The 25,771-nt window shown below is 40.4% G+C and overlaps 1 protein-coding gene across 15 annotated transcripts in view; it reads right to left on the bottom strand.

The window, feature by feature from the left end:
• The window catches only part of RBFOX1 (RNA binding protein, fox-1 homolog 1), a 1,165,955-nt gene that overhangs the window by 897,170 nt on the left and 243,014 nt on the right, over nucleotides 1-25,771 (bottom strand). The window lies entirely within an intron of this gene.

The following is a 25,771-nucleotide window of genomic DNA, read 5'->3' as shown; positions in this document are numbered from 1 at the left end:
GCACTGAGCTCCGTTATGGTTGGTGTCTGAATCTAGAGAGTTACAAATTCAGCTACTATCACAGACTGGCACAAGATTTACTTCAGGTGTCACAGAAAATTGTCATTTATATTAAAATAACTGAAACACTTTAAATAGACACAGATACACTTTCATATTATAGGTCAAACAACACACATGAAGTTAATAAGCTGTCATTAGGCTAAGAACGGGCTGTTAAACGGTGTTTGTAAAACAAAGAATCTTTGTTAGAACTTTATGTCACAATATTGTCACAACTTTAGAGGGTTGAAAACCCCTTAATAGTCTCCTCACAAATTCCAGACTGACAGCCAGCTATAATTCTGTCTGCAGGAGAATAGATCTTTCTTTATGTTGGTGTTAATCATCACTTTTAAGGGACATCACCAATTCTCCCCAGCTCTCAGGAGCAGCAGAGGGAGTGACCAGCCGTGACAGTCTGAGGGAAGGGGAAGGAGAGCCCAGTGTTTATGGAACAGAGCTCAGCAAAGGAGACAATTTGTGTGCAGAGCTGCTGTTCAATGGGAGGTGTCTGTGGATTCATCAAAAAGTTGCTTCAAAGGAATTTAGGAATGGAAATGAACTCCTGCCACATCACAACGGGGTACCTGCAATCACATACAGTTATTTAATTTAACCTGATTCAAACCCAGGTTCAGCTCCTTTTGAAACGTGCCCCTAATGGGATTTTTGAAGCTGTTCAAGGATTTCTCTCACACAAGCAGAAGTTAACTTATTTAAATTCCATTTATTTACAAACAACCTATCACCTTTTTTTGTTATTCCTCTTCATTGACATTATTTAGTGTTAGCAGTTATTTTTCCTTCCCAACAAGAACCTCGTGTAAAGTCACCACATCCATTCCCTGCCAACATTCCATTAGGTCATTCTGAAAGTGTCCCCTCACAAGAAAGTCCTTCTACTAACAAACTCAGTAGAGTTACACTCTACTTACAATAATTTAATTATTTCCTGGAGGCAAATGACTAAAAGCATGTATTGTAGAGGATGTACCCAAACCCAGCTTAACTTAAACCTCCAGAATTTGGAGTGGAGTTTCCTGGAGCTGCCATAAATCCTGCTCTAAACCATCTGTCAGAGGTGCCTGTCTCTCTCTATCAGCTGTGCAAGTAATGTGAATGGAGCTGAACAGTGTGACTATTCCAGCCCAGGACTCACTAATGCCTTGCAAGGCAATTACTCTTCTACTTTAATAATTCACCTTACATGTCCAAAGGCTGTATTTCTCTTTTACACAGCTGTACTTTCCTGTTGCTTTACAATCATCCACTGGACAGCTGGACCACTGGACATTTTATGCCCTTATCTTTCTTCTCAAGTTATTGTCTGATAAATCCCTGTTCAGCAGTTGAATTCCAGTCAGTTCCTAGAAGCATGACCTTTTACTTGGTATTACTAACATTAATTCACTTTTATTTCCATCTGCTAGACCATCCATCTCTTCCTGGATAACATACCCGGCTCTCCTACGTTAGCAATTCCTCCCAGCTTTACATTTTTATCAAATTTCATTAGCGCATTCTTATGCCAAGCATACTGATGAAAAATTATCAAATGAAATGACAAATAACTCAATACAGGGACACTGCTAAGAGAAGCATTAAGTTGAGCAGTGCAGATACCAGCAGGGCAGGGTACCAGGCAGTCACATTGGAGTTATCCTGGTGAAATACTTCAGTTATCCTAGAGAAAAACTCGAGCAGCCCAAGCTATACAGCTGAGAAAAATACTGCATAAAGGCTGGACACAGGGACATGAACATATCCTGGGTTATTTCTGAGAACTCCATAAAGTGATCCTCATACCAGAGGGATTATAATCTTTAATAGTATGCTCATCACTATAAAAGTGGAGACAAAGATGGAGTGTTTCTATTTAAAATAATGACAGTCCTCAAGTTAATGTTTAATTAATAAACAGTAAAACACATTAATTTAATATTATGGGTCAAATAACACTCATGAAACTAATGAGCTGACTATTGTTAGTCTGTGAAGACCTGACAATTATCTTAAAGTTTTAACAGTGATTTGTATTTAAGTTTATGTATCTTAATGGAGTGAATTATCATCCTATTTGTGTGACTGATTTCTTCCCATCCCCTTCCCCCAGTCCCTGAAACTTGTAATTTCTAGACCAGCAGCTGTGTCTTCTGTCACGTTTGAGAAGTGAGTGAATGAAGACGTGAGCAGTATAACGTGTATGACACAGAACTGCAGTTCCAAGTCATTCTTTGCCGTAGGATTTTGCGGGAATGTCGCTGTGTCACGGTGTGATCACTCAATTAAATCCTCTCAGAAGGTATTGCCGGGTCTCAAGCTCCTTAAGCAGAGTAACCCACTGAGATCTGGGGCCAAGCCACCCCAGCCACAAAACAATTTATCCCCCCCCTCATCCTGGGCAATCCTGGGTAAGGAAGTACATTTATTATATTTATGTCTTGATTGTTCCAGGAAGAGGGAGTGGGGACAAACCAAGGGGAGGAGCAGAGAGGAGAACTGGGGTGCACGTGAGGCGCTGCCACAACTTATTGATATTTTGTGGGGCTGGTGGTTTCCTTTGGAGATTATCCCACTGCAACAGCCCATTGCTGTGCCCCGTGGCTTGTGTGAAGTATGATATTCATTTCCTGGCTCCTGCTGTCCCCCTGACATTTCATGTACTGCTTAAGAACACAGCAATTTCACCCAGAGAAATCACAGCTTGGCTGAGGGATCCCTGTCCTTCTCACAATAATCCCTCCGTGACACAACAAAACCACGGGTTTATATCACCTTCTCAAGGAAGCTGCAATTTATTTTTTCTTGTGCTAAAAGCTCTGCGTGACTGACAGCAAAAAATCCTTACGAATGGCTTTTTTACTACTTCTGAAAGTTGCACTCAATTCTGAACTTTCCATTCTACATAAGCAATCCCATGAATACTGACAAAAAAGGAGATATGCTGATAACTCTGCAAACACAGTGAAGTCTTTTAAACTATGTTTACTGCTTTTAGCATTTAGAAAGGTCTTATCTTGAGGTGCATAAATACATAGTTCCTCTCTCCAGGATGAATAGAGGACAATATTTGCCATTCTAAACCAGAATGCAAATAGTTGCTATTTGTTACATATCTCAAGCCAACACCTTACCAGAAAGAAATAAGGGAAACCTTCTTGAATAAAGAAAGCTCCTGAAATAGAAAACTGGAAAGCTCATTTAATGTCATTTTTGTTTTAAATATGCATTAAATTCCCCCGTCAAACTTCAAAGAGATAAAAGGAGATAAAAATTGAAACGTACATGTTATGAGCCAGGATCCTCATCATTCCTGTGCCTAAAAGTCCAGAACCATTTCAATGAACTATCCCATCCCATCCACATGTGAAGTCCTTTTTCTCTTACTCATTTTTCAAGAAATGAGATTTTCTTCCTAGTTTTTTCAGCTTCTCACATCAACATGTGCAATGTAAATGAACAATTTATAAATGTGCAATTACAGTTTACAAATGTACAATTCCTGTACATTTAAAAAAACACAGGTTTTGCCTTTAATATCTTCCCCTCTTCCCAGGTTCCTATGGAATGACAAAAGGCATTTAAAAAAAAATGACAGCAGGATTTTAAAAAAAATATGCTGCAAATAAACATTTAGAATAAGCTGAAGAAAACCATCTCCTGTACTTTGGAAATTTTTTTGGAATATTAGGCAAAGAGGATTTTGAACATGAAGAAAATATAACGAGATTGAAATTGTCAATGACAAGGCAGATTTGGTTTCATTTCTTTTTTCTCTCACCACTGATGTTAATAAAGTGACCTGAGAGCTATTTCTTTCAACAATTAAACATTCCAGAAAGTAATTTTATCAGAATACACCTTTTGATGCCTGTGAACCACCTCTCATGTTTTGCAGGGCTGTTAGAGGACAAACACAATTACTTTTCGTGTCCTACGAGTGAACTTTTCTGCAGCAACAAGTGGCACACGTGGCTGAACATGCAGATCATTCCAAACTCTGCCATGAGGGTTCAGAAAGGAGGAAACAATAAGGTACAGTTCTATTTAGAGACAGAACTTCACTTCTTGAACACAAAATATCTGAAGAGACTCTGTCACCCACACTCAGTGTCAACCAACCCCTCCACTGCTTAACTAGTCCTGAAAGTGCTGCACCAACACACCTACAAGGGAAATAATCAAGATTTGCACTGACAAGATCAAGGGCAGAAACCTGACAAGGTTCTGGGAATGTGCTGGCACTTACCTGAACAAATGGCAAATCCTGCTTTTAGAGGTTTGTCTCCCTGAGCTCAGGCAGTATCAAACATTACAATTTGATAATCACTGTGCTGCAACCTTTTATTAAATTCTGGAGGCACCTGTGGCTTGGGATGGCTCTAAGATTGATTGCCCACTGGCTTCTCCTGTTTTTCATCAGCTGGAGCAGTCTCCAGCCTGGCTTCTCAGGATTCAGAACATATTTCTGATTGTGATTCACAGGCCAGGCCACTGAGCAGAATTTGAGCTGTTGGAGCTATTTGGTGACAGGTTTGCAAAGAAACCAACCTTGTGCTGAGTATTCATCACTACCTCTGCACTCCATTGGGGGAACAATTACCTGCAGCATCACTGCTTTGCTGTGATAAACAACAGCAGGGGAACAGGAGAAAAAAAAAAAAAGAAAAAAAAAACCAAATTAACAAGCCTACCACCTTAGTAATATTGCAGTGTACTCTCTTGGCACTTTGACTGTTGATAAAATTAAAAAAATAAGTGAAACCATATTGTAATACTTCCCTTCCTAAAGCACCATGCCTTTGAAACACGAAATTCTAATGTATCTTACCAAATTTAGTGAAGTAATCATGATAACTAGAGCTATAAATCTAAATTGTTCTTTTAACATATTTAAACATCTCCATCAAAAGCACCAAAAAATATGCATGCAGGAGAGATCACCTTCTTGCTAAAGCACTTCTTGCTAACTCATTAGTTTTCATTCACTTCCTTCTTGTTTCTAAAAGCAATCCTGGAAAGCAAATTAAAATTCACTTTTACATCCACACCCCTTAGACTGCCAAGTAACCCTTTATGTCCCATTATAAACCTAATCCTTAATGGTCACCAAAGTTCTGAGTGTCAGGATGGTGGAACATGATCCAAAACCTAAGTCATGTAGGCTGCTTTACTTCATTTGTGTTCATACTGTTGTACTGACTCATGCTCAGATCAAATTCTAAACTAAAACTAATTTTTTTTTTCAATTGACATCTTGGATATTTTTTAAACTGGCTGTGAAGTCTTTAAGAGGTCCATTTATAGCAGTTTGTCTCTTCACAACAGTAAACAAGCTGGACAAATTGAGGGCCTCTAGAATACAGAAGGAATTGGAACATGAAAATAAACACCTATATTTTTAAAAGCTTTCATTTTTAAAAGGTTTAATTTTTAAAAGCCACTTGTAGATTAAGGCAACTAATGAAACTGTGGACACACACACATACATTTGAGAAGTTCCTGGGATATACTGAGGGCCAGCTCTCTGAGGCTTCCACAGCACTGTGCCATGGCTGTCACACATGACTGCCCACTGAAAAAATCCAATATATTAAAGACATACATGAATGGAATATGCGAGTGGAAAACAGGTGGGATCAGGACTCATAGTTCATAGATAGGTATCTTTAATTAAATTTTGCTCAGTTTATTTACTGCTTTGGATAGCAGCATTAGATTACTCCAAATTTCTGTAAACGCAGGCAATGATTTTAGCAGCTGGTGAAAACTCTATCTGCCCTTAACTGCTTCCTAATAATATTTGTGCTGCTCAGCTAATATTGGCTGTTTAAGATCTTTCAACTAAACTTGCTATATAAATCAGTAGGCATAATGTGGAGTAGTTATCATGGGTAATTCACTCAGTGTATGAAGTCTCAGTCATGATGTCATCTTTTTTAAAATTTCTGTAGGGTAACCCGAGTAAACTCAGCTAACTAAAAGGGAAGCAAGCCCCCAGAAATTTGTTTTAACTAATATGTACAGTGATCTTCATGAAACATGCTTTATGTTTGTGTGTCTGGCACAAAGCAGTTGGAAAATAACACGGTTTTCTCTTTGAAATTGGAATGCACTTTTACAAAGAAATCTGCACTGCACAGAACTTGCCAAAAGGCTCCTCTTTAAAATTGGGAATAAATCCCATTACTCTTGTAATGAAATAATGAGAGAAAACATTAGTACATAAAAAAACAGCCATAAAAAATACCCAGGTTTTTATGTAGTGAAACACATGGTCTTTGCTGTCCTTTTAAAAGTAGACTTAGGTCTCCTTTATCCATATTTTTAGCAAAATATCCACATGTACTGCTGCACTATAACCTATGATAATCTCGGTAATTTCCATAAGTTCACCAAAACTAGGATTTCATACTTATTAGATGGTAGAAGTTCAGGAAAAACCCAGAGTGTTAACTGCAATAAACTAAATCTGAAATTCAAGGTAAACAAAGCATTTTCAAGTGAACTGTCGAGCCACTGCAGCTTTTCCATGGATTCTGGTATAAATGACATTAACGCTCCCTGCTTAATTTAGCAAGGAAAAAAAAATTAACCAGAATATAAATATAAACAAAGAGACCTCCGGTGATTTTCTTTCACGTGTCAATAATTTTGCAAGGCTCCAGAGCACCGAGGCAGGAGCACAGAGTGAAAAGCCAGCGATGAAACGACTCCCTTGCCATCCCTGCCTCACAACAGCCAGCAGCACTATTAACACCATCCATTTCACCCAGGAGCAATAAACTCCCATTTTTTTGGAATGTCCACATTATGCCAGAATAATATAAAAATAGATGATGAAGCAAAAAGGAGATAGATTTAGCCCTGGTGTCCTGCAGTAGCTGCCATAATTGCACAGCCAGCTCATTATAGAAAGTCAGTCCCTTGAGCCTCCCGTGTCCCAGTTAAGCGACAGTAATAGAAAGCAGCTGTATGAGGACATTAGGTCAGCAGAATCATTAGCCCCGAAAATTGCATCACCATCACTCCTCTGCAGCAGCCAGGCCTTCACACACCATCAGGCTCCTAAACAGCAGGTCAAACATGATGATGAACTTAACCCGGTAACTCCATTAACAGTGACCTGTGGCTCGGAGCTCCCGGGGAGCCCACACCTCTGGAAACTTCCAGGGCTTTAATGAATTTTGGCTGTCACCCTGTGCCCTCGGGTCCCCCCAGCCTGGGGTTAGACTGGGCACCAGGCAGAGCTGACTGGAGAAGTGCCCACAGGAGGGAATGTCCCGTTGCCTTTGGCTTCCTCAAGGTCTCATTGCCTCTGTCTGGATAAAGGCACCACCATAGCAGGGATGTCCCAGGTCTGCCCTCATGGGCCACGGGAAGGTGACGCTGCCAGAAGCCACCACCATAAACAAGGACACATCCCAGGCCTGCCAAGCTCATGGGCCACAGAACAGTGACATCGCCAGCAGCCACTGCCACAGCAGTGACAGGTCCCAGGCTTGTCCAGCTCGTGTGAACACAGCAGCAGTGGGAGACACCTGAGTCCCACGTGTGTGTGATGGAGCAGCGGGCTGGGTCAGCTCTCCCAGAGATCCCAGAATATTCTGAGTTGGAAGGGACCCACAAGGATCATCAGATCCAAATCTGAAGTGAATGGCCCATACAGGGACTGACAGGAGCTGGGCAGTGAGATGGGGTCACCAACCACGAGTATCAGTGGCCTCTTGGCCCCCCCACCTGCTCTGACCTACAGGGTCAGAGATCCCCTCTGAAATAAATCATTCCAGGAACACATCCCCCCGGGAAGAGCAGCTGCACCATTACATGTTCCCAGTTTTCAGGGGGGTTGGAGCCATCTGTGGGTTTGAGGGACAGCAATGGGAAGCAGCACAGAGCGTGGGCCAGATCCTGGAGTGACAGCCCTTGGCACAGCTGCACTGCTGCCAACTGCCAGGAGCTGGAGAACCAGCCTGGTACACACACAAATGCCCGTAATTCCAGGGGGATGTGCTGCCTCTTCCATCATTTATCCACCTGTGCTCCGAGGCCGCGAGGCACAGAAATGAAGACTAAGCTCTTTGCCAGTGTTCCCGTGTATTGTGATTAAAAAGAAGCCTGTGAAGGTTTCCTGAGGTCCGGGTGCTCATTCCCACCTTTCCCAGGGCCGAGTCTCCCCGGCGGGCCGAGCGTGCCCGCGGCGCTCGGGCAAGGCAAGGCCCCGCCTTCGCGGTCGGGATGAGTTTGGGCCAGGAAAGCAACAACCCTTCTATCAATGTCAAAGACTAAATAAGTTTGACTATATGCTGATGTTCTTCAAATTGTTTCTACTAGCAATAGTTCTGGATGGTTTGTTTTTGGGAAATTAATGATGATACACCAAGGTCGTTGTACCTCTGCTGTAGCGAACAGATGTTAACAGATTAGAGCCACCGTCCTGTGCTGCACTAGGGTAGAGCTGCTCCTGCTTGTCATTGCATGAGCTGAGGCACAACCAGCCACACAAAACAGCCCAGCCTAATAAATTCAGTCTAAAATGCAAACATTTGAAGAAAAGAGCTCCTGCACTTTCGAAAGCCATTACTCTGTATCATCCTCATGAAAACACACCACTCTTTTTTTTTTTTTAAATCAACCCAGAGCTAGGAGAACAATAAGAAACCAAATCTTTTTTCATCTCAGCAGTACAGACCATTTTCAATGCCATTTGTAAGCTGCCTATTTATCCCTGACATTCACAGCTAGAGTATATCTCCAGATCATGTCACTCTGTGAGGTAGAAATAATCAAGTATTTTTCCATCCTTTTGCTGGGAGGGCTCAGAGCTGGTTGTGCTTATCCATAGCTCTGTTAAACTGGTGTGATTGTCATAGTGAACTGCACAGGAGTAAGACATCACCAATCCCAAAGACGGCAGTCAGTAGGGAAGGCAACAGCTTCATGACTGGGAGGGAGGAGGACTGGTTAGATTTTTATTAGACTGAAATAAACACTTTCTTCTTTATATTTTCATTGGAACAATGCCTTTGCAAGAGCAGTAAAAAACAGGCTGGGGATAAATCAGCATGATGAGAGCAGTGAGATACTTCACCAGGACACAGCAATACACAGGCCCTTTACTTCACAGGGAAGTTTGAGGTTTTTGGTCAGCATTGTTAAGTTTTAGCTACCTAAAGTACTTCCTCTCAACTAATTTTAGTATATTTGGGGGATATTACTTTAAGATGAATTGCACAAAAGGCACCAATGCACTAAGACTTATCTACAAAGAATATAAGTGTCAGAAAATTCAGAATTTTAAGTCATGTTTTTAAATATATAACTTATGACAACAAGACAGTCACTGGAGCTGGGAAATGGATAGCAATTCTTCCATCATCCTGGCCCCAAACAGGGGACTTAACATCAGCACAGCTTGAAAGTCCATTTAAACTGTGACAGGGCTGCAAAAAGCCCTTAACAGAAGCATTTCCTAAGAGAAAGTCTCATCTGTTTCTAAGCTACAGCTGTTGTTTATTCAATACTGATAGGCATACAAAATAAAAGGGCTGTATCACTCAGTCTCAAACCCACATGGAAGCTATTTAAAATCCTTGACTCCTGATTTCTCACCATCAGTAGGTTTATACCTGTCTCTTGGCTGTGTTTAATACTGCAAAACTTCTTTCCTGTGAACTATGACTGTGAATAGAGTTGAAATTTCCCCCATAAATGCTCCCTCAGTGCAGTACAAGCCAACTTTGCAGCCTCCTCTGCCACTTCTGGCCATTACCCAGAGCTCCCTGACACAACAGTTATTAGAATTCTTCACGTTTACGATTATGAAAAGAGTCTTAATCCTTGGAGTGAAAGATCACTGCAAGAGATGCTTAAAATTTCCTAAGGCAGTAAGAAAACAGTGCAACGAATTATGTAAAATACTTTAAATATGGACACTACTGAAAGTCCCCAGTTAGGAAGCAGAAACTATCAATAAGTAACACTTATTCTTTTCATGAGAGGATCCTCTGACTTGAAAGGTGTGGTTAAAAAGCGGGATAACATACAGGTAATATTCTGCATTTCAGAATTTAAATTTCAGAATTTAAATCTAAGCAATGTAATGAAACACAGTTACAAGTGATGTCCCTCAAGGGTCCTGCAGAAAGGATTTTGTCTTTTGGAATCTTCACTGTGTACAAAAGAAACCAAAAAACAAATCAGCTTTTCTGTAAGTTCTCTGCTCTAGGATTTATGCACAGTGAATGATTAAAAAAATTAAGAAGCCCATGCAAATGCTTTCCAATTTTAATGTACCCCTTAAACACCATTGATCAGAAGATTCTACTATTAAATCAGGTCTTGTTGAAATCCCCTTTGAAAGCAGATGAAAGCTCTCCTGCCTGTGAACCCTGAGTCAGGTCTATTTAGACCAAGGGAATGTTACAAGGCTCCATCAGTTCAAGATGATAATCCAGCAAAAAAAACCCCAAGAAACAGAATCTGGAGGGAGAAGTCATACCAATATAAAATAAATGTAAATTCAGTTTCACTTAAAGGAGATTTTAGTGGAAAGTTGCCATTTTAAAATAAAAAGAGCACAAAAGCATCATTGAAGCAACACAGAATGCACAGAACTACAGCCAGTGGAGTAGGAGAACACAAGGGCTCACTGATGTGGAAAGCACAGTGTGCTTTGGCCCCTGGAAAACTGCATTGTATGGAACTTGTGGGGACAGGTCGGCCAAATGTTTTCCTCTGGTGTTTATTTAATTCTAAGGGAGGTGACTGCTTTAAACAAAGGACAAGTTATGAAGTGATGTTTCAGGAGCAACCAAAACATTAACCCAAGCCCTGTACCAGAGCACCAGGGCTGAGGTGCCAGACCAACAGCACTAGTTCATAAGACAGGGGTGATGTTTAGAACAAGCCTTGGCATCTCAGGCAGCTCCTACTTCAGCTGTTACTAAGAAACAAACTGTACAAGAGTTCTGCTTCTCACCTTTGTTCTGCTGAATAATCATCCCCATTATTCCCCAGGCTAATAAAAGGAGGCTGTCACCAGAGATTTGATTTGATTCCAGGCTGGTTTTTATCCCTGCAGTGCTGTGGGTGCCCTTTAACTCAGGGACCTCCATACCCCGAATCAGGCTCAGGTAAAGGAACCCCTGGGGTTCCTTTAGGGGCAAAAGGGACAGGGCAGAGGGGACAAAGCAGCTCCTTGGGCTGCTGCTAAAAGACAAACTGGCATTACCCGGTAGAGGTAAATTCTCTGAATCTTGTTTCCATGGCTGAGGGAAGTTTAGGCAACCTGACAAATCTAGAAATCCAAGAAAACAGTCTCAGCTCTGTGGGTGGGTGTGAAGGGCAGGGGATTGCCTGGGATTAGTCCTTAGTGGAAGTCCTGCAGCACTAAATGCTGCTCTGAGATGTTGGATGTGTGTGTTTGTGTCACCAGTGGCCTTGCTTTGAAACGACTTGTCTCTGTGCACCAGTGTTCCCACAGTCCATACCGTTAATTTTTTATTTCTCAATCAAGAATTCATGGAGGTTAGTGTGACATTGCTGCAAACACCCTCCCAGCCCAGCAATGTAAATAATGGATACAGCTCCAGAAATACCAACCAGCCTCTCGTTGTTTTGGGAAGCTTAAATCATGCCTGCCTCAACTCACCTGCTAGTAAACAAACAGGCTCCTCTCTGCACTGCAGTAAATCCCTCATCTTTCAGGAAAATTAAATGTGTCATGGAAATGATGGTAGTTTTGGTAAGTGCAGGCAGACGTTTCACTGTGACAGTGCTCTCGAAGATGCACTGAATGCAACTATTCTTTCCCCCTCAGAAAAACGAATTTCAAAATGCCAACAAATTTTCAGAAGTGTAACGCAGTTAATGCATTTCATAGCACGTCTCAGTAAACTACATATCCTTCTTTTACATTTCTCCTAATTTCTGTCATTTATTTTAAAAGCCTATAATGAACAGTTACTACTGAGGATCCATTTGTTCCTCTCTTTTTCCATTTAACCTCCATGATCGCAACCTCTCTTATTTCCTTTGGTGCTGAAAAGCACTTTTACAGCATAACCAACGCAACATATTTGCTAGATTTTTACTAATTAATTTTCTGTGAACTTTTCAGCATGGAAAAAAAAAAAACCCACCACATTTCTGCATGAAAAATGAATTCTATTTTCTCCTTTTCCTTAGAAATTTACATTCTGAGCTCATCTGTGCCACATATTCTTTATGGATAATGAGCAAGGCATCCTCACTTAGCTGTCACTGAGGCAGTGAAATGTTTACAGTGTGAGCTTTGGAGATTCTGGCAGCTTAGGTTCTGAGAATATTTCTTATTCAGGACAATAAGCATTGCCCTAAATTTCTCTTGCACTTGAAGAGAAAGGGCTTGATTTTAAGAATCCTTGAACTTTGCTGACCTGTAGTAAAGCTGTTTGAAGAAAGGTTAGCTCAGACACCTCATGCTTGGGATCTGTTTCTTGTGATGTGGCAAAGGCTTTTCTAGTCCCCTTAACATCTTGCACAACTTCTTGGGAAGCTAAAAATATCAATTAATGGAGAGATAAATACCTTCATTATGAAGTTTACAAACTAAATACACATAGTATAACTTTTAAGGGTATTCTCCCACCATATTTATTCTGCAACATTTTGGGGACAAACTACTGACAGAAAAGAGACACCTCAGGCACGAATCTCCTGCCAGTTTTGGGCAGGAGATTTCACTAACTCATGGAAAATATGAGTTTAATTACCTCTCTGAAGTCATTCTTTAGCAAAGTACATAAGAATATACATGTTTTAAAGACTATGTTAAGATTTCATTTCTGAGCACAGGTCCAGTCTCAGGCTTACAGTGACATGCTTAAGCCTGTGGGCCTGGAAAAAAATTTCCTTCTTAGAAAGCCTCGTATAGTTTGAATTAATCTTTGAAATGTAACCAAAAGAATCTCACACAAGATCATCTTTCATTGAAGTCCCAATGTCCAATTCATGCAGATGCAGCTGGAAGGTTATTGCTCTCAAGTTTTGAACTTGGGCTATAAAAGACATAAAAAGGGATAGATTTGCTCAGCAGAAAGGAGAACAGTGTCTGCCTTGCCTTCTGCAAACCTCTCCTTGCTAAGCTCATGTCCCCAGTTAACCTGAGCCTACACAAACCTACAGGGATTGTTTTCTGTAATCAATCAAATTTCCAAGTGTAGTTATTAACATAGTCTTTAATTAAATGAATTGGATCATCTGGACAGATTCTAAAGAAAAGTCAGTTATTGAACGTTAACATTTCAAAGACATCCAGTGCCTTCTTGAGTTCTGACTTAGAAAAATCTGGATTAATTCTCAACGTTCTTCTCTGTAGTTACTATTTCTAAGTGAATTTTTAAAATAGATTTAAACCTATATTTTCAGCATATTACTCTAAAAATGACCATCAGGAGTAATTGCATTTTGTAGAATGAGGCAGCTTTTGCCATTTTAGGTGTGCTGGTGCCATGACTTTTCTGATATTTCAACAATTCTATCGCTTATCTTACTTCCCTTAGAAATCTATATCAAGAAAAAAATACTTTTAGTGCCTAAAGTACTGGCAGAGTGGGTGGAACAGCAAACCTAAGCCCTTCCCAGATGTATATGAAAATCCCAATCTAAAGCAACATTGCTTTCAGACAAGTAACACCACCAATTAACCTGTGATTAAATAACACCTCGATAATAAGTGAAACAATGTAAAACTATTTCTTGCCAACTATGGAGCCCCCCAGCATTTTTTAAATTTCCAGATTAAGGTGTGAAAAGTGAATCTCTCATATCTGAACTGGCAGTTCTGAACACACAAACAGTATTCCAGTCTTCTCCCCAGTATCACTGGTTTTGAAACTATACAGTGACTGGAAAAGTCCTTTCAGAGTAAAACCATCAGAGGGACAGAGAAAGAAGAAGTTTCTCCAATCTGTGCCAATCTCTGGACTTTTGAGGGTTCAATACAACTACTCAGCAGCAAAGGAAAAAAAGCCAGGGTTTTATGTGAGCACCAGGAAATGGTACCTGGTATTTCTTTTAGTAAAACTAATGTCCCTCTACCTGAAGGGGAACACAGTTGAGAGTAATTATAGCTACAGTCAGGAGATAAATGATTATAATGGATTTTCATACAATAGCACCAGATCTTCAGAAAGGACCCTGGCAGAGATGACAAAGTCAAAGTGAGCCAGAAACTAGCAGGAGACCCAGTCAAGATAAAAAGGCTACACAGGGCAATCAATTATCATCTCTAGTCTTAGTTTTTGAGGTCTGTGTTCTCCATTTGCCAAAAACAGAGATGCAAATGTCTTGAATCAAATGTGGAGGAAGCAAGGAATCCAATTTTCCATACAACTAAGAAAATCAAAAGAAAAAAGTGTACGTTCCAATTCTAAGCTCAGTTTGGAGAGACTGCTTCAGAGTCAAACCTTTGTAGCCAAGTTAATAACCCTCTGCACCACATTTCAATTAAGATTGATATATTTTATACCCCTGAAATTTAGCTTTTCTTCTCAGAGTCTCTGAGATTCCAGACTTTCCCATTCCACCAGAGAGGAAAACTCCATGTTGATGGTGTGCAAAAGACAGCCATAACAAGTCACAAATGAAAGAGGTACAACAAAACACCCAAGGTACACTTAAAATATAAATTAGGCTTTAATTTATATTAAAAACATGAGAAAAAGTTAAAGCCACCCTTAGGCACAGCCACTCATAGTACTGTGAGTGAGGCATCCTCTGCATTCTGGTGACTGAGAATTTTCTATAAAGAAATGCAGGATAAAACTTCTACAAGGAACTGATTCAATTTCAATTCTGTCTGCATTTAGAGCATGATATAAATTCCAGTTTTTGAGTTTAAAAAAAAAAAAATCCTATCCTTCCCTACCTGGGAGATTTGAGAGATTTATTTCCTAGAAAGTATTACACAATTAAATTACTTTTTACTGCTGTGTAGGCTACAGAAAACCAGTTGTCAGAGAAACACTTCACATTTTTCTCCACAGTTGTTTTTCTGTGCAAAGAGAGTTCAAAATAATTAAAACATTTCCCTTGATATCCCCATTGTAAAGGATACTAGGAGAGTCTGACTAGCAGAAAACCTGCATTATTGATTTTTCTTGTATTTTTACTTGTGAAGAGACATATTCCATTTCTTCTTTCAAGGAGGGATTCATTGATAGCCATTATCCTGTTGTTGGAAAGGGAGGAAGCTGAATCTTCTCTATATTATTCCTCTGTACTTATATTTCACATGTTACTTGTTAGTGGAAACTTTGTAAGCAGGCTCATAATAAAGGAATGAGAAAAATCAGAAAACTTGCCTCATTACCAAAATAATTATGTCTGTCCAATTTATGCTAACAGACCTAATTCCAGATGCTCGTGGAAAACAAAATTTGGAAGACTGAGGCAGCATAAAAAAAACTTTCTTGATGGTGATTATCAGAAAACTTCCCTGTTGTCATTGTGGATTAAATATCGTGGGCACAGCCTTTGATTGCCTGGACAATTCCATTGATTACATGTTAACTTGCCTTGAAAAACAAACCTGCTTTAATCCCACCCTCACTTTTTTAATGCCATATGAAGCAAAACTATAAAATGTCCCGAGTCCCCCCTTGCCCCACACCCAAAATGACTCAACCACCTCCCCTCCACGTGGGTTATTTCTTTTCCCCTCTGAAACCCAGGTTATTTCACATAAGCAGTTTAGAGAGCAATCAGGTAAAGAGCATCCCAGGGCATCAGAACTGAAGAGCAAGAGGAGACCCAACTGCTGGGTGAGCTGGAGGAAGATATTATTTAACCCCCCTGGGCCACCTGAAGCCACAGTCACTCATGGCATCATTTAATAGTTCTGTACTGGAATAGCAATACAGGCTGAAGTGATGAGGGAAATCAGCTGCAGCGAGTCAGCAAAGCACCTAAACCCAGCAGTAAAGTTACACACTCCCCTGAATAACTCAGAGAACTGGAGAATTAAATGAGGTGCTTTATGCTGCCATCAGCCCCGAATTACCTTTCTGCTTAATGCTGTCAAATTATCCTCTTTTTGTCTGTGGACTTCACACCACTTGCAACAGTTGCACTTGCATATCAATGAGTTGTCACCCAGCTATGATAGTTATTGTGCAGAGCTGCCTGTGCTGTCTCCTGCACACTTTCTGCTTCTCTCCATTAATCTCTCCTGACTTTGCAAGGAGAGGCTGCCCGGAGCTCGACAGGAAAGTGCAAGTGCATCAGCAGCAAACCCGAAAACAGAAAGAGAGATTGCAGAACCCATTTTACACCGGTCTTTTAAAACACAGGATGTGTCCATTTGCCCCCTGGTGCATTCTGCAGTTCACCACTGTCTGCATGTCCTGCGAAGTGTGACTGCAGCCCCTCGCTCTGCTCTCCTGAGACACAGTCTCCTGGCCTTGTGCTTCCCAGAGTTAGTCCAGAGGATTTAACCAGCACACACAGGCTGAAAAGCGTGGCTCAGCAATGCCTTTAGGGTAGGTGGGAGCAGTGTCTACTGCTCAGAGAGACGCTGAACTTGCCAACAGACTCAGCAGCCCAATTTTAGGTTTCTTCCATGCTTGTCTAAGATGTCATTTTGGGAAATTCATATATTTTCATGCATTTTCTTTCCACAAACTGGCTAGAAAATAAGGAAATTATATGCTTTAAGAGCTGCTGGTGGCCTGTCACATTGTTTTGGTCAGGGTTGTCTCTGTCAGTATTGCGCTGATTTTTCAATCATCTACCTGTAACTTAGCAGTGACCCCAGAGAGGAACTTTGGGGCATGAACATGGAAAATGAGCAGTACCCTCTTCATCATACATGGTATGTCATTGGGAACAACACAAAGCATAGCACATGTGTATTCAGAATTCAAGAAGAGTAAGAAACATTATTGCATCAAAATGCAACTCTTCTCTGGAACAGATTAATATAAAGGTCACAACCAGAAGTAAAAAACATTCTGTTTGGGGGAATCACTGGAGGTGAAGGGGAAAGAAATGAACTATTTGATTTGGGGGGGGGAAATTGGTTAGACAGAAGGTGCTTCAAAATATAATCAAAAATTAATTAGGAAAAGGAACAAGCCAAAGGACAAACATCTGTGACAGAAGGATGTGAAGAGATAAACAAATCCTACGTATGACAGTTAATTTCGGTTAAGACCAGAATCCTGCTGGGCTACATTTGGAGTACTCTGTAAACACTCTCAGAACAAAGAAAACTTCCATTGATTTCAGTGTGAATCAACAACGGAAAGACTGGAAAAGCAAACCAAAGACACTGAAAATGACAGATTTCAACAAAACCAACGAACTAAGGACAACAAATAACAGTAAAGGGAAACTGCAGCAATTAACAGACCAAGAGTTTTCCCCAAGTCATGAGGCAAGAAGGCTGAAAACAAATACACACCACTTCTGCACTTGGGCTTCCTAAATCCCACAGATGAGGGAGGGAAAAGCCCAACTGACACAACTCTGGCAGCACAGATCACTGTTCTAAGCCAGATGACACTGGGGCCTGTTTACCTTTCTCACTTGCTAACTGAGAAGAACTGCAGTTCCTTAGAACTGAGACACCACATGGAGCTGAAAAGGAACTGTGGCAACACACAGTGAGCAGGGACATTAACTCCACTCCTCACCAGGGCTCATGTGCTGATCTTCTGCCCCATGGGATGCTCCTGCAGCTTCCCAGGGCCCAAAGGGAACAGGTCACCATTCCAGAGAGACTGCACCATGAAAAATCCCCCAAGGAGGCCAGAACTGCCTGAGCAGCTTGGTGGGACCTTCGCAAGGCCCTGCCCAAAGCACCCAAACCCAGGGAACATTGCTGGGGACTTCCAGTTCCCTTCTCTCCCATCACGAGGGAAGCCTAAGCAGAGCAGTTGGTAGATACAGAATGCACAGTGGAGAAAAAGAGAGATAAGAATTGCCAAGTCCAAATTCTCCTAATATGCTGATCACCCTGTTCCGCTCCCATTTTGATTAGCAGAAGGTGCTCACCTGTATTAACCACAGCCTATGGATAAACTGTGGGCAAATAACTGCAAATAGTAATCAAGGCAAAACAGTGTTATAATTTGAGCTGTTGGGTTAATGTGTTTCCATCATGAATATGGTGAAATAATTCTTAATCCACACTTTGTTCAATGGACATTGCAGAGAAAAGCAGCACCACGATGTTGAGAAACAATGCAACCTTCCTAACTGAGTTACTGAAACAATCCATGTGTTTTGTGATTAATTCTTCAGCTGAGTTGAAATTTGTGAGCAATCTTGGTTAAATATACAATTATATAACCCTGCCTCACCATAAAATAAGGGTTGTTATTAGCTCTACATGGATAATCAAAGTTAAAATTCTCTTTCTGCTAATACCCTGAAGTATTTGTTGAAAACTTGCTGCCAGCATATTCACTGAATACCAGTAAACTCATCTGCCAGAGAATTTGGGATAAGCAAACACAAAACAGGTGCAAATGAACTCTGATCAAATTTGCTCAAAACTTCAAGCAAATACTAAAGTTAGAAGATGGGGAGAAATGTGTTTTCCATATTTGGCTAACTGTAATTGCAATTTCTATCCAGTCAAACCAGGATAATTAAGCAAAAGAAAAAAAGGGATCTGGCAGCAGGCTGAGCAAAGTAACTATTGCTAAAGAAAGAGAAAAAAATGAGGCTTAGGGGTAATTTAAATACAGTTAATGATGTCATGTCACAACAGCAAAACTTCAGACAAAGAAATCTAGGGCAGGTTGTTATTATGAAAACTTAGTCAGCACAACCAATTAGTTACTAATAAAATTATGTTAATAGTTGAAATCACCTGTAATTTCAGGCTAAATTTAATAACTGAGCACCCACTCATGAATTTGAGCAGAAAAAATACAGAATTCTCAGTAAAGCAGATACCATGGCCTGGTTTTTCAGCACTGTGCTGTGGTAAACTGCTGTAGTGTACTCCAGACATTCCTAAGGGGTTCCCAGTACATGTAAAAGTACCCACAGCTTTATGTTAAAGTCAGCTGTCACCTCAATTGCATTTGCTAATTTGCTATTATTTGCTAACATCGTCACTACAGCTAAAATTAATCAGGTTGAATGTAAAGGAATAGAATAGAGACTACAACTGAGCAGGAATGTTTGGGTTGGAGCAGACAGAGAACATGGAGAAGAAAAGCCACTGTGTATTTAATAAAGTGGCTACTTTGCCTTGGAACACTTCCAGAATGATAAGCAACCCCTATTTAGGGAACATGGCTCCTGAGTGTCAGTTTATGCAAATGACAAAAGGAGCAGAAGAATTAAGGAGAGAACAGTGAAAATTATTTCCAGAAGAGATGAGTACCTCTTCTTGAGAAGGAAAATATGAAGAATAAAACACTTATCCCAATGAACAAATTATCTGCATCTCCCTTCTGTGTATTTGAATTTATTTTATCTTATCAATAAGTGATTTGCCTTAAACTTTATAAGGGTTGTTTAAATGTTTTCCAAGATACCAAGGTATCTTTTACTGGCCTGGGACCTGGTCTTTGACTGTCTTATTTGACTGAAAAGATGTTTCAGCTCTATTCTGAACAATCCAGTGGCTATTTCCAAGGGATTTACAGATGGACAGAGAGGAACTGAGTTGTCAGAGGGAACAGCAGCATCATCCCATTCCCTGAGCAGGAGGAGGCTGAGCACGGGGGTGAACCCAGGCACAGTAGCCATGGAATGGGCATGACTGGAGCTTGGACAGAAAGTTACTCAACAGACTGGCTAAAACCATTTCTCATTAGCTAAAATCAATTAAAAGCCTTCACAGTAAGTTAACAGAATTAGTAGTGTCTTCATAGGATTTTGAGGTGGGCATTACAAGAGCTGCCAGTCAGGTCAGTACAGAGCACATTTTTACTGCAGAGCACATCATCCTAATTTGGGAGGAAAGGAAGAGGTGAGGGGGGTCCTTGCTGAACCCTGCAAGTATCTTTGCTCTGTAGTAACCATTCGCCACTATCAGATTAATAAACTGAAGGACAGGGAAAAAAATCTGCTGGGGCTGCCGAACTTTCAGATTAAATGATTTCTTTCTTCAGTAAATCCATGGATTGTACTCAGTGGTGACTTTTAGAAAACATCTGCTGAACTTTTGCAATCCATTTTATTTTTCTTTCAGCCAGCAGTTAAAGCTTAAAGGATTTGGAGAGCAGAGTACTAAAATTTAGCTAGACCTTCCTTATTAAAAGCAAAATCTTCAATAATTAGCTCTTCCCCTAACTGCTTTTTGGCTCTCATTACAAACGAAGTGCTATGTTAATATACCTTGTGTTGCAAATGTTTCACAATTCCTGCTAATCAAATTAAACTCAATTCTCAGCAAATAAACCCTCAATGCAGTTAATGGAAAACAAGGAACAGCACTACTTTGCCTGAGAATGGGTCATTACCACAAGCTCCTAATTACAAGTACCTTAATGCATAATGTAAAGCACAGTCTTATATGGGCTCTTAAGAATTAAAGCTGTGGCAGGATCAAAGACTTGATGTGTCCTTGAATTTTTTAATATGTACATTTGGATGAAGAAAAGCAACAAAGAGAAACACAGCAAAAGACAAAGACTCATTCACTTACCCCCCCCTTCAAAATGTATCATCATAATAATTTATGCAGTTTATGAGACTGCAAAGACTGATTTTGACTCAGGACACATTCTGAAACCAATTTTCATTTGCCTCCTCCTCTACCCTCTTGATAGAGAATGTTTCACACCTACCAGTTAATGAAGGATTATTACTTTCCTCTAGAGGAAGTTGCAAATGCAACCAAGGTTAAAGCAAAGGACGTTCCTTCTGAATTAGGTTATATGATGCCATCACACAGGAACACAGGTGATTGATGACATATTGCTATTGCTGCACCAAGCATTTATCAATACCACACTCTGAATTATTTTCTGGTTTAGTTCTCTTATTGTCACATGATGGTATATTTTATCAAATTTACTTAGCTGAAAAAAAAATACAGTGAGCAAAGCACTGGAAACAGCAGAAGGTGTAATAAATCACAGTAACCAAATTATAAAATACAGGCCCTTGTATTACTTGTCAGTCAGAATTCTGCTGTTTTGAGTGAATTTATAACAGTCGCATTTTCTACTTGGAGATTTGAGAAACAACCTGCAAGAATGGGCAGGGCAGTCCCTGCAAGCCCAAGGACTGCACTCCACCTTAACAAAGCCCTACAGGGCAATTCAGCTGTAACACTGTTCTGACTAAAATGTTTCACCAAACCAAAAAATTTTTCCATTTTTCTGAATATTTTTTGCATATATTTATTTTCCTGGAGAATTATGACACCAGACTTTGAAACTTTCACTAAGATAAACACTTTATGCTCTAACTCGCTCTGAATATAAGGAATTCATATTAAATTATATCTGGTAAATCTTCACAGTGGTACATTTGCAAAACTGTTGAATGTTGTTGTTAGATTCGCTCTGTCTCTTCTCATTTTTGTTATTATTAATACAACATGTGTCTGCCTTTGTCTATCCTCCTGACACCAGAAATTCTGTGAAAGCTCAGCTCTTCTTTCCTTTGCTTTGTAGCTGTCCTCTCCCTGAAGGGCATGCAAGCACAGATTGGGAATTAGGGCTATTTGAAAGAAAATTCAAATTTTCTTTCAGGCTCTGGAGACTCCCAAAAATTCAGGCTCTGGAGACTCCCACCCCTCGCACTGACCTGATCCTGGGCCTCAGCAAACAAGTATTATTGGGATTTATGAAAATAGAGGCTGCTTCTCCACCTCCCCCACGCAGTCACCCAGTTTTGCTGACCTTTGTAACTAAGAGGTAAAAGTAAACATTATCACCAGTAATGGAATGGGTTTGTCCTAGGGAGCAGTATTATAAATATCCAAAATTCAGTCAGATTGAGATGTGTTCACTGGAACTACTGCACAAACAGCAATTGAGACAGACACCCAAACTCCTACGAAGACAGGGAGGGTTGGGATGGTTCTCTAGAGGAAAGGATCCCAGAATTAGGGACTGAATGGGCAAATATGAGGAGTAACCACACTTAAAAACACAAAAACATCCAAATTCGAGCCCTGCCCAGTCAGTTCTGCTTTCTTTTAAGATTTTCCTTATGTATCACCAAAGCATTTGACTACAATGTGTTATTATGAGCAGCATTAAAAGCAATCAGTTTCCAACAAGGTGTCAGATGAAATGTGGTAACAGGTTTGAAAAGTTTGTGAATACCAGCTATTTCTGAAGAATGTATTGCTATGTCTGGAGATAAATTCTCCTCAGATCTGCAACCTTCAGCTTCTGATCATGATTAAACAACCACCTATTTTAAACTTTCTGAACGACTGTTAGTTTTACCCAGATTTCACACCTCTACTTTGTTCCAAAGGAATAATTTGCATTTCTGGAATTTTCGTCCTTTGGTCATAACAGGAATCCTTCTCTCTCTTCTTTCCCCTTCTTTGCACTAACCTGCACCCTGGGGGAATATTTTGTTCTTTAGTTTCTGCAGAAAGCCAACACTGATAGTATGGAGAGGGAAAACCTGCTCTGTGATGAAACCCAGACAGTTTCAATAAGGAGCAGAAGTGTTGCCCTTTGCACTGGCCATTTCTGCACAGCACTCACTGCTTCACATTCCTCAGACTGTTTGATTCATAACAAACATACCAAGTGCCTTCTCTCACCAAACTGCATTTCAAAATATTATGCAAATAGTTTGCAGTCTCTGTGTAAAATGTCCTGTATCCTTTGGCAAAGCAGCTGTAAGATTCACCTGCTCTACTTACTTAGAGCTGTAGTTTGTTTGTGAATAATTTTGGTAAGTGAGGTTGAACTGAAATTCCAACTTATATAGAAATAAAGACCATATTTTCTTCTGAATCAAAACCAAAGGCAAAGCTTAATAGGCAAGGCAAGGCAGTTTACAGGATCCCAAACTCCTGTGCCAGAGCAATATAAAATGCACTTTCACTGAAAAATTTTAGGTTCAGCTCTACAGCTTTGCTGGGTATTGGATATGTCCATGTCTGAGAAGGGGAACCAAGAAATTATACTCAGTAAGAGCTTGAATATTTATTTGTGTTTCCTCCAACTGCTGGGTAGCAAAAGTTTACAGTAGATCAGCAGAAATATAACACTGTTATCTACCTTTGCAAGGAAGGAGGTATATATAGTCCCTGAGGCATTTAGAACCCTTTCAAAAATAGGTTTGTTTTCAGTGTACCATCAGTCCATAGCCCCAATTTTCATTTGGGTAACTTCTAATAGTTTCAGTTGCAATATCTCCTATTCCCATTAGCATTAATAAGTAAGATCTGTATGATTTTAATTACTTCCCTTGAAACAGACTGAATCCACGGTAAGACAATTTCAATGAATTATTTATGGGCAAACAAAAAGATTTTCAGGATAGCACCTTTCCCTCTTTCCAGGCTTTTGTATGAATGACTCTCCAACTGCATCATTCCTCAGGGGAGGATTCCTGGCCTACAAATTGTTTGAATTAAACATTGCAGTGATACCTGACGGCCCAGTGATTTCCATAAATGGTCTCGAACTCTACAGTTCATTCTCAAACACGATATAATTGAGCTCAGACTTTTTAACCCTCAGGAGAAAGCTCATCTTGTTTCTCAGACATCTGAGAAAGAACTGAAGTGAGAATTACAGGCTGATTTCTGCAAGTGCCTTCAGAGTGAGCAGCAACCCTTCCCGGAGTACCCTGTGACTGCCATTCTCTAACACAAACAAATAGAGATATAATTCTCAGACACACGTTGTTAAGTCACTGCTAATTACATACAATAAACCAGTGATACAATCTTACTCATATAATAATAGAAGGAGACGTTGCAAATACTGGGCTGATGTGCTGGTGACAATGTAAAGGAGATGGATTAATTTTGTGTGCACGAGCTTGATTTTTACAGTCACTCCCGCTTTTGATGACGACAGACAGACAGGGAACTTTGCTTGCAGGTAATTCCAAAACAAAAGGAATTAAACTACAAAGGTAACAGCAGACACTGCAGATGGTGTTTTTGGAGAAGCAGCACAAACGTGCACACACAGAGGTTCTATTTGTAGAAACTGCCAGGAAAGAACATTTCTCCCTTTTAATCTCATCAGAGTAAGAGCGACACTGTTCTCCATCACTATTCCTGAGACATGAAGACACTTTAAATCTAAATATACAACAACTAGATCGGTAAACTCATCAAGGAAAGCCTCAGAAGAGAATAATCTCCCTTTTTTGTACCTTAGCACCTTAAACAAACCTTGAGTTGTCTGATAGACAATTCCACATGGACTCTCATCTTTGCTGTCACTGTTTTACCATTAAAGTGCCTTGTTGTAAAACACTGGAGACTTCAGAGGCTTAAGCCAATATAAAAATCTCTGCAGTATGAAGTAATTTTATGTTGCTACTCTGGTTATTTCAGAATTGGCTGCAAATAAGAGCCTGAGGATGATTTAATGTGTCCTCGACCCATCAAGGCCATGGTTAAACAAAGTAAACACATCAGTCTTTAGCAGTTATTTACAAGTGGAAGAAAAGCACAGAACCAGCCACGAGAAACAGAGCACTGGAAAACATTCTGAAGGGGGAACTAAAAGTATCTGAAAATGTCTTTCTTCACATATTTCTGTATTCCATTTCTCAGTCAAATAAAATCCCGATGACCATCCACAGGAGGGTTTATTAACCTAAAATCACTGTTCCAAATAAGATCCCAAGATACCACTGCTGGAGTGGAAATTTAAGAATTCAGATGTGATTACACACCAACAAACTGGTACTTCTACTGCAGTTTTAAAATGGAACAACCAGCCTTCAGAGCTCACAGAGAAGCTTTAGCTTTACTTTAAGATGGAAAAACACAAATCCTGATAAGTTATCTGTGGCAATTTGGCCCCTGCAGCAGTTACTGTATCAGTGACCCAACTTTGCAGCACTGATGCAATTCTCTTTTAAATCTGCTCAAAGAGACGGTATTTACCTTGCTGTCTAAACCCTGCATTCCTACAGCAGACACTGGTTCCTGACCCCTGCACTGGGGACTTTCTCTGGAGTCTGGAGTGAGGATCTGCTGTCAATGGGATGTGTAACCCCGGGACACAGAGATCCAGGGGGGTCACCCTCTGCCTGCCATCAATAAACTGTTTGTTTGCAACGAGGCCAAACTGAGAGCCCTGTTTACATAAGTGTAAGGAGGGATTGATTCAGGAGCAGCCACCCTAACACGGGACTGAGTGGCAATTTGATAAACTGCATTGGTTTCAAGGTCTGTCACATGGTTTCCTCTGATCTGTGTTTGCAGTGAGAGAAGGAAAAGAGTGGGATAAATGTAAATGGTGTGTGCATCCCTCCACCCTGCTGAGAGCGCTGGGAAAGTGATATAATCTCACAACAAAGGACTAGGAGATGCCTCTATAACCTACAGGACATAGCTCCAATTAAGTCTTCTTGTTAGAATGCACAACTGGACATTTCAGTGGTTGCTGCCTTTACAGGTTTCTGTAGGAGACACAGGCTGCTTCTTGGGACAGCTGATTCCCTGGGGGCACCCTGGGCTGATCTTCTGAGAAAGAGACACCTTTTCATGAATTCTTAGTCTCAGCATTTAAGAAATTAGTGGTGGTCGAGGTCTGGCCAAACCAACAACTTACTT

The sequence above is a fragment of the Lepidothrix coronata genome, unplaced genomic scaffold (genome assembly GCF_001604755.1).
Source record: "Lepidothrix coronata isolate B3197 unplaced genomic scaffold, Lepidothrix_coronata-1.0 Scaffold24, whole genome shotgun sequence".
NCBI lineage: Eukaryota > Metazoa > Chordata > Aves > Passeriformes > Pipridae > Lepidothrix > Lepidothrix coronata.
Note: the sequence above shows the minus strand (reverse complement) of the source record. Positions and strands in the feature narration are given on the sequence as shown.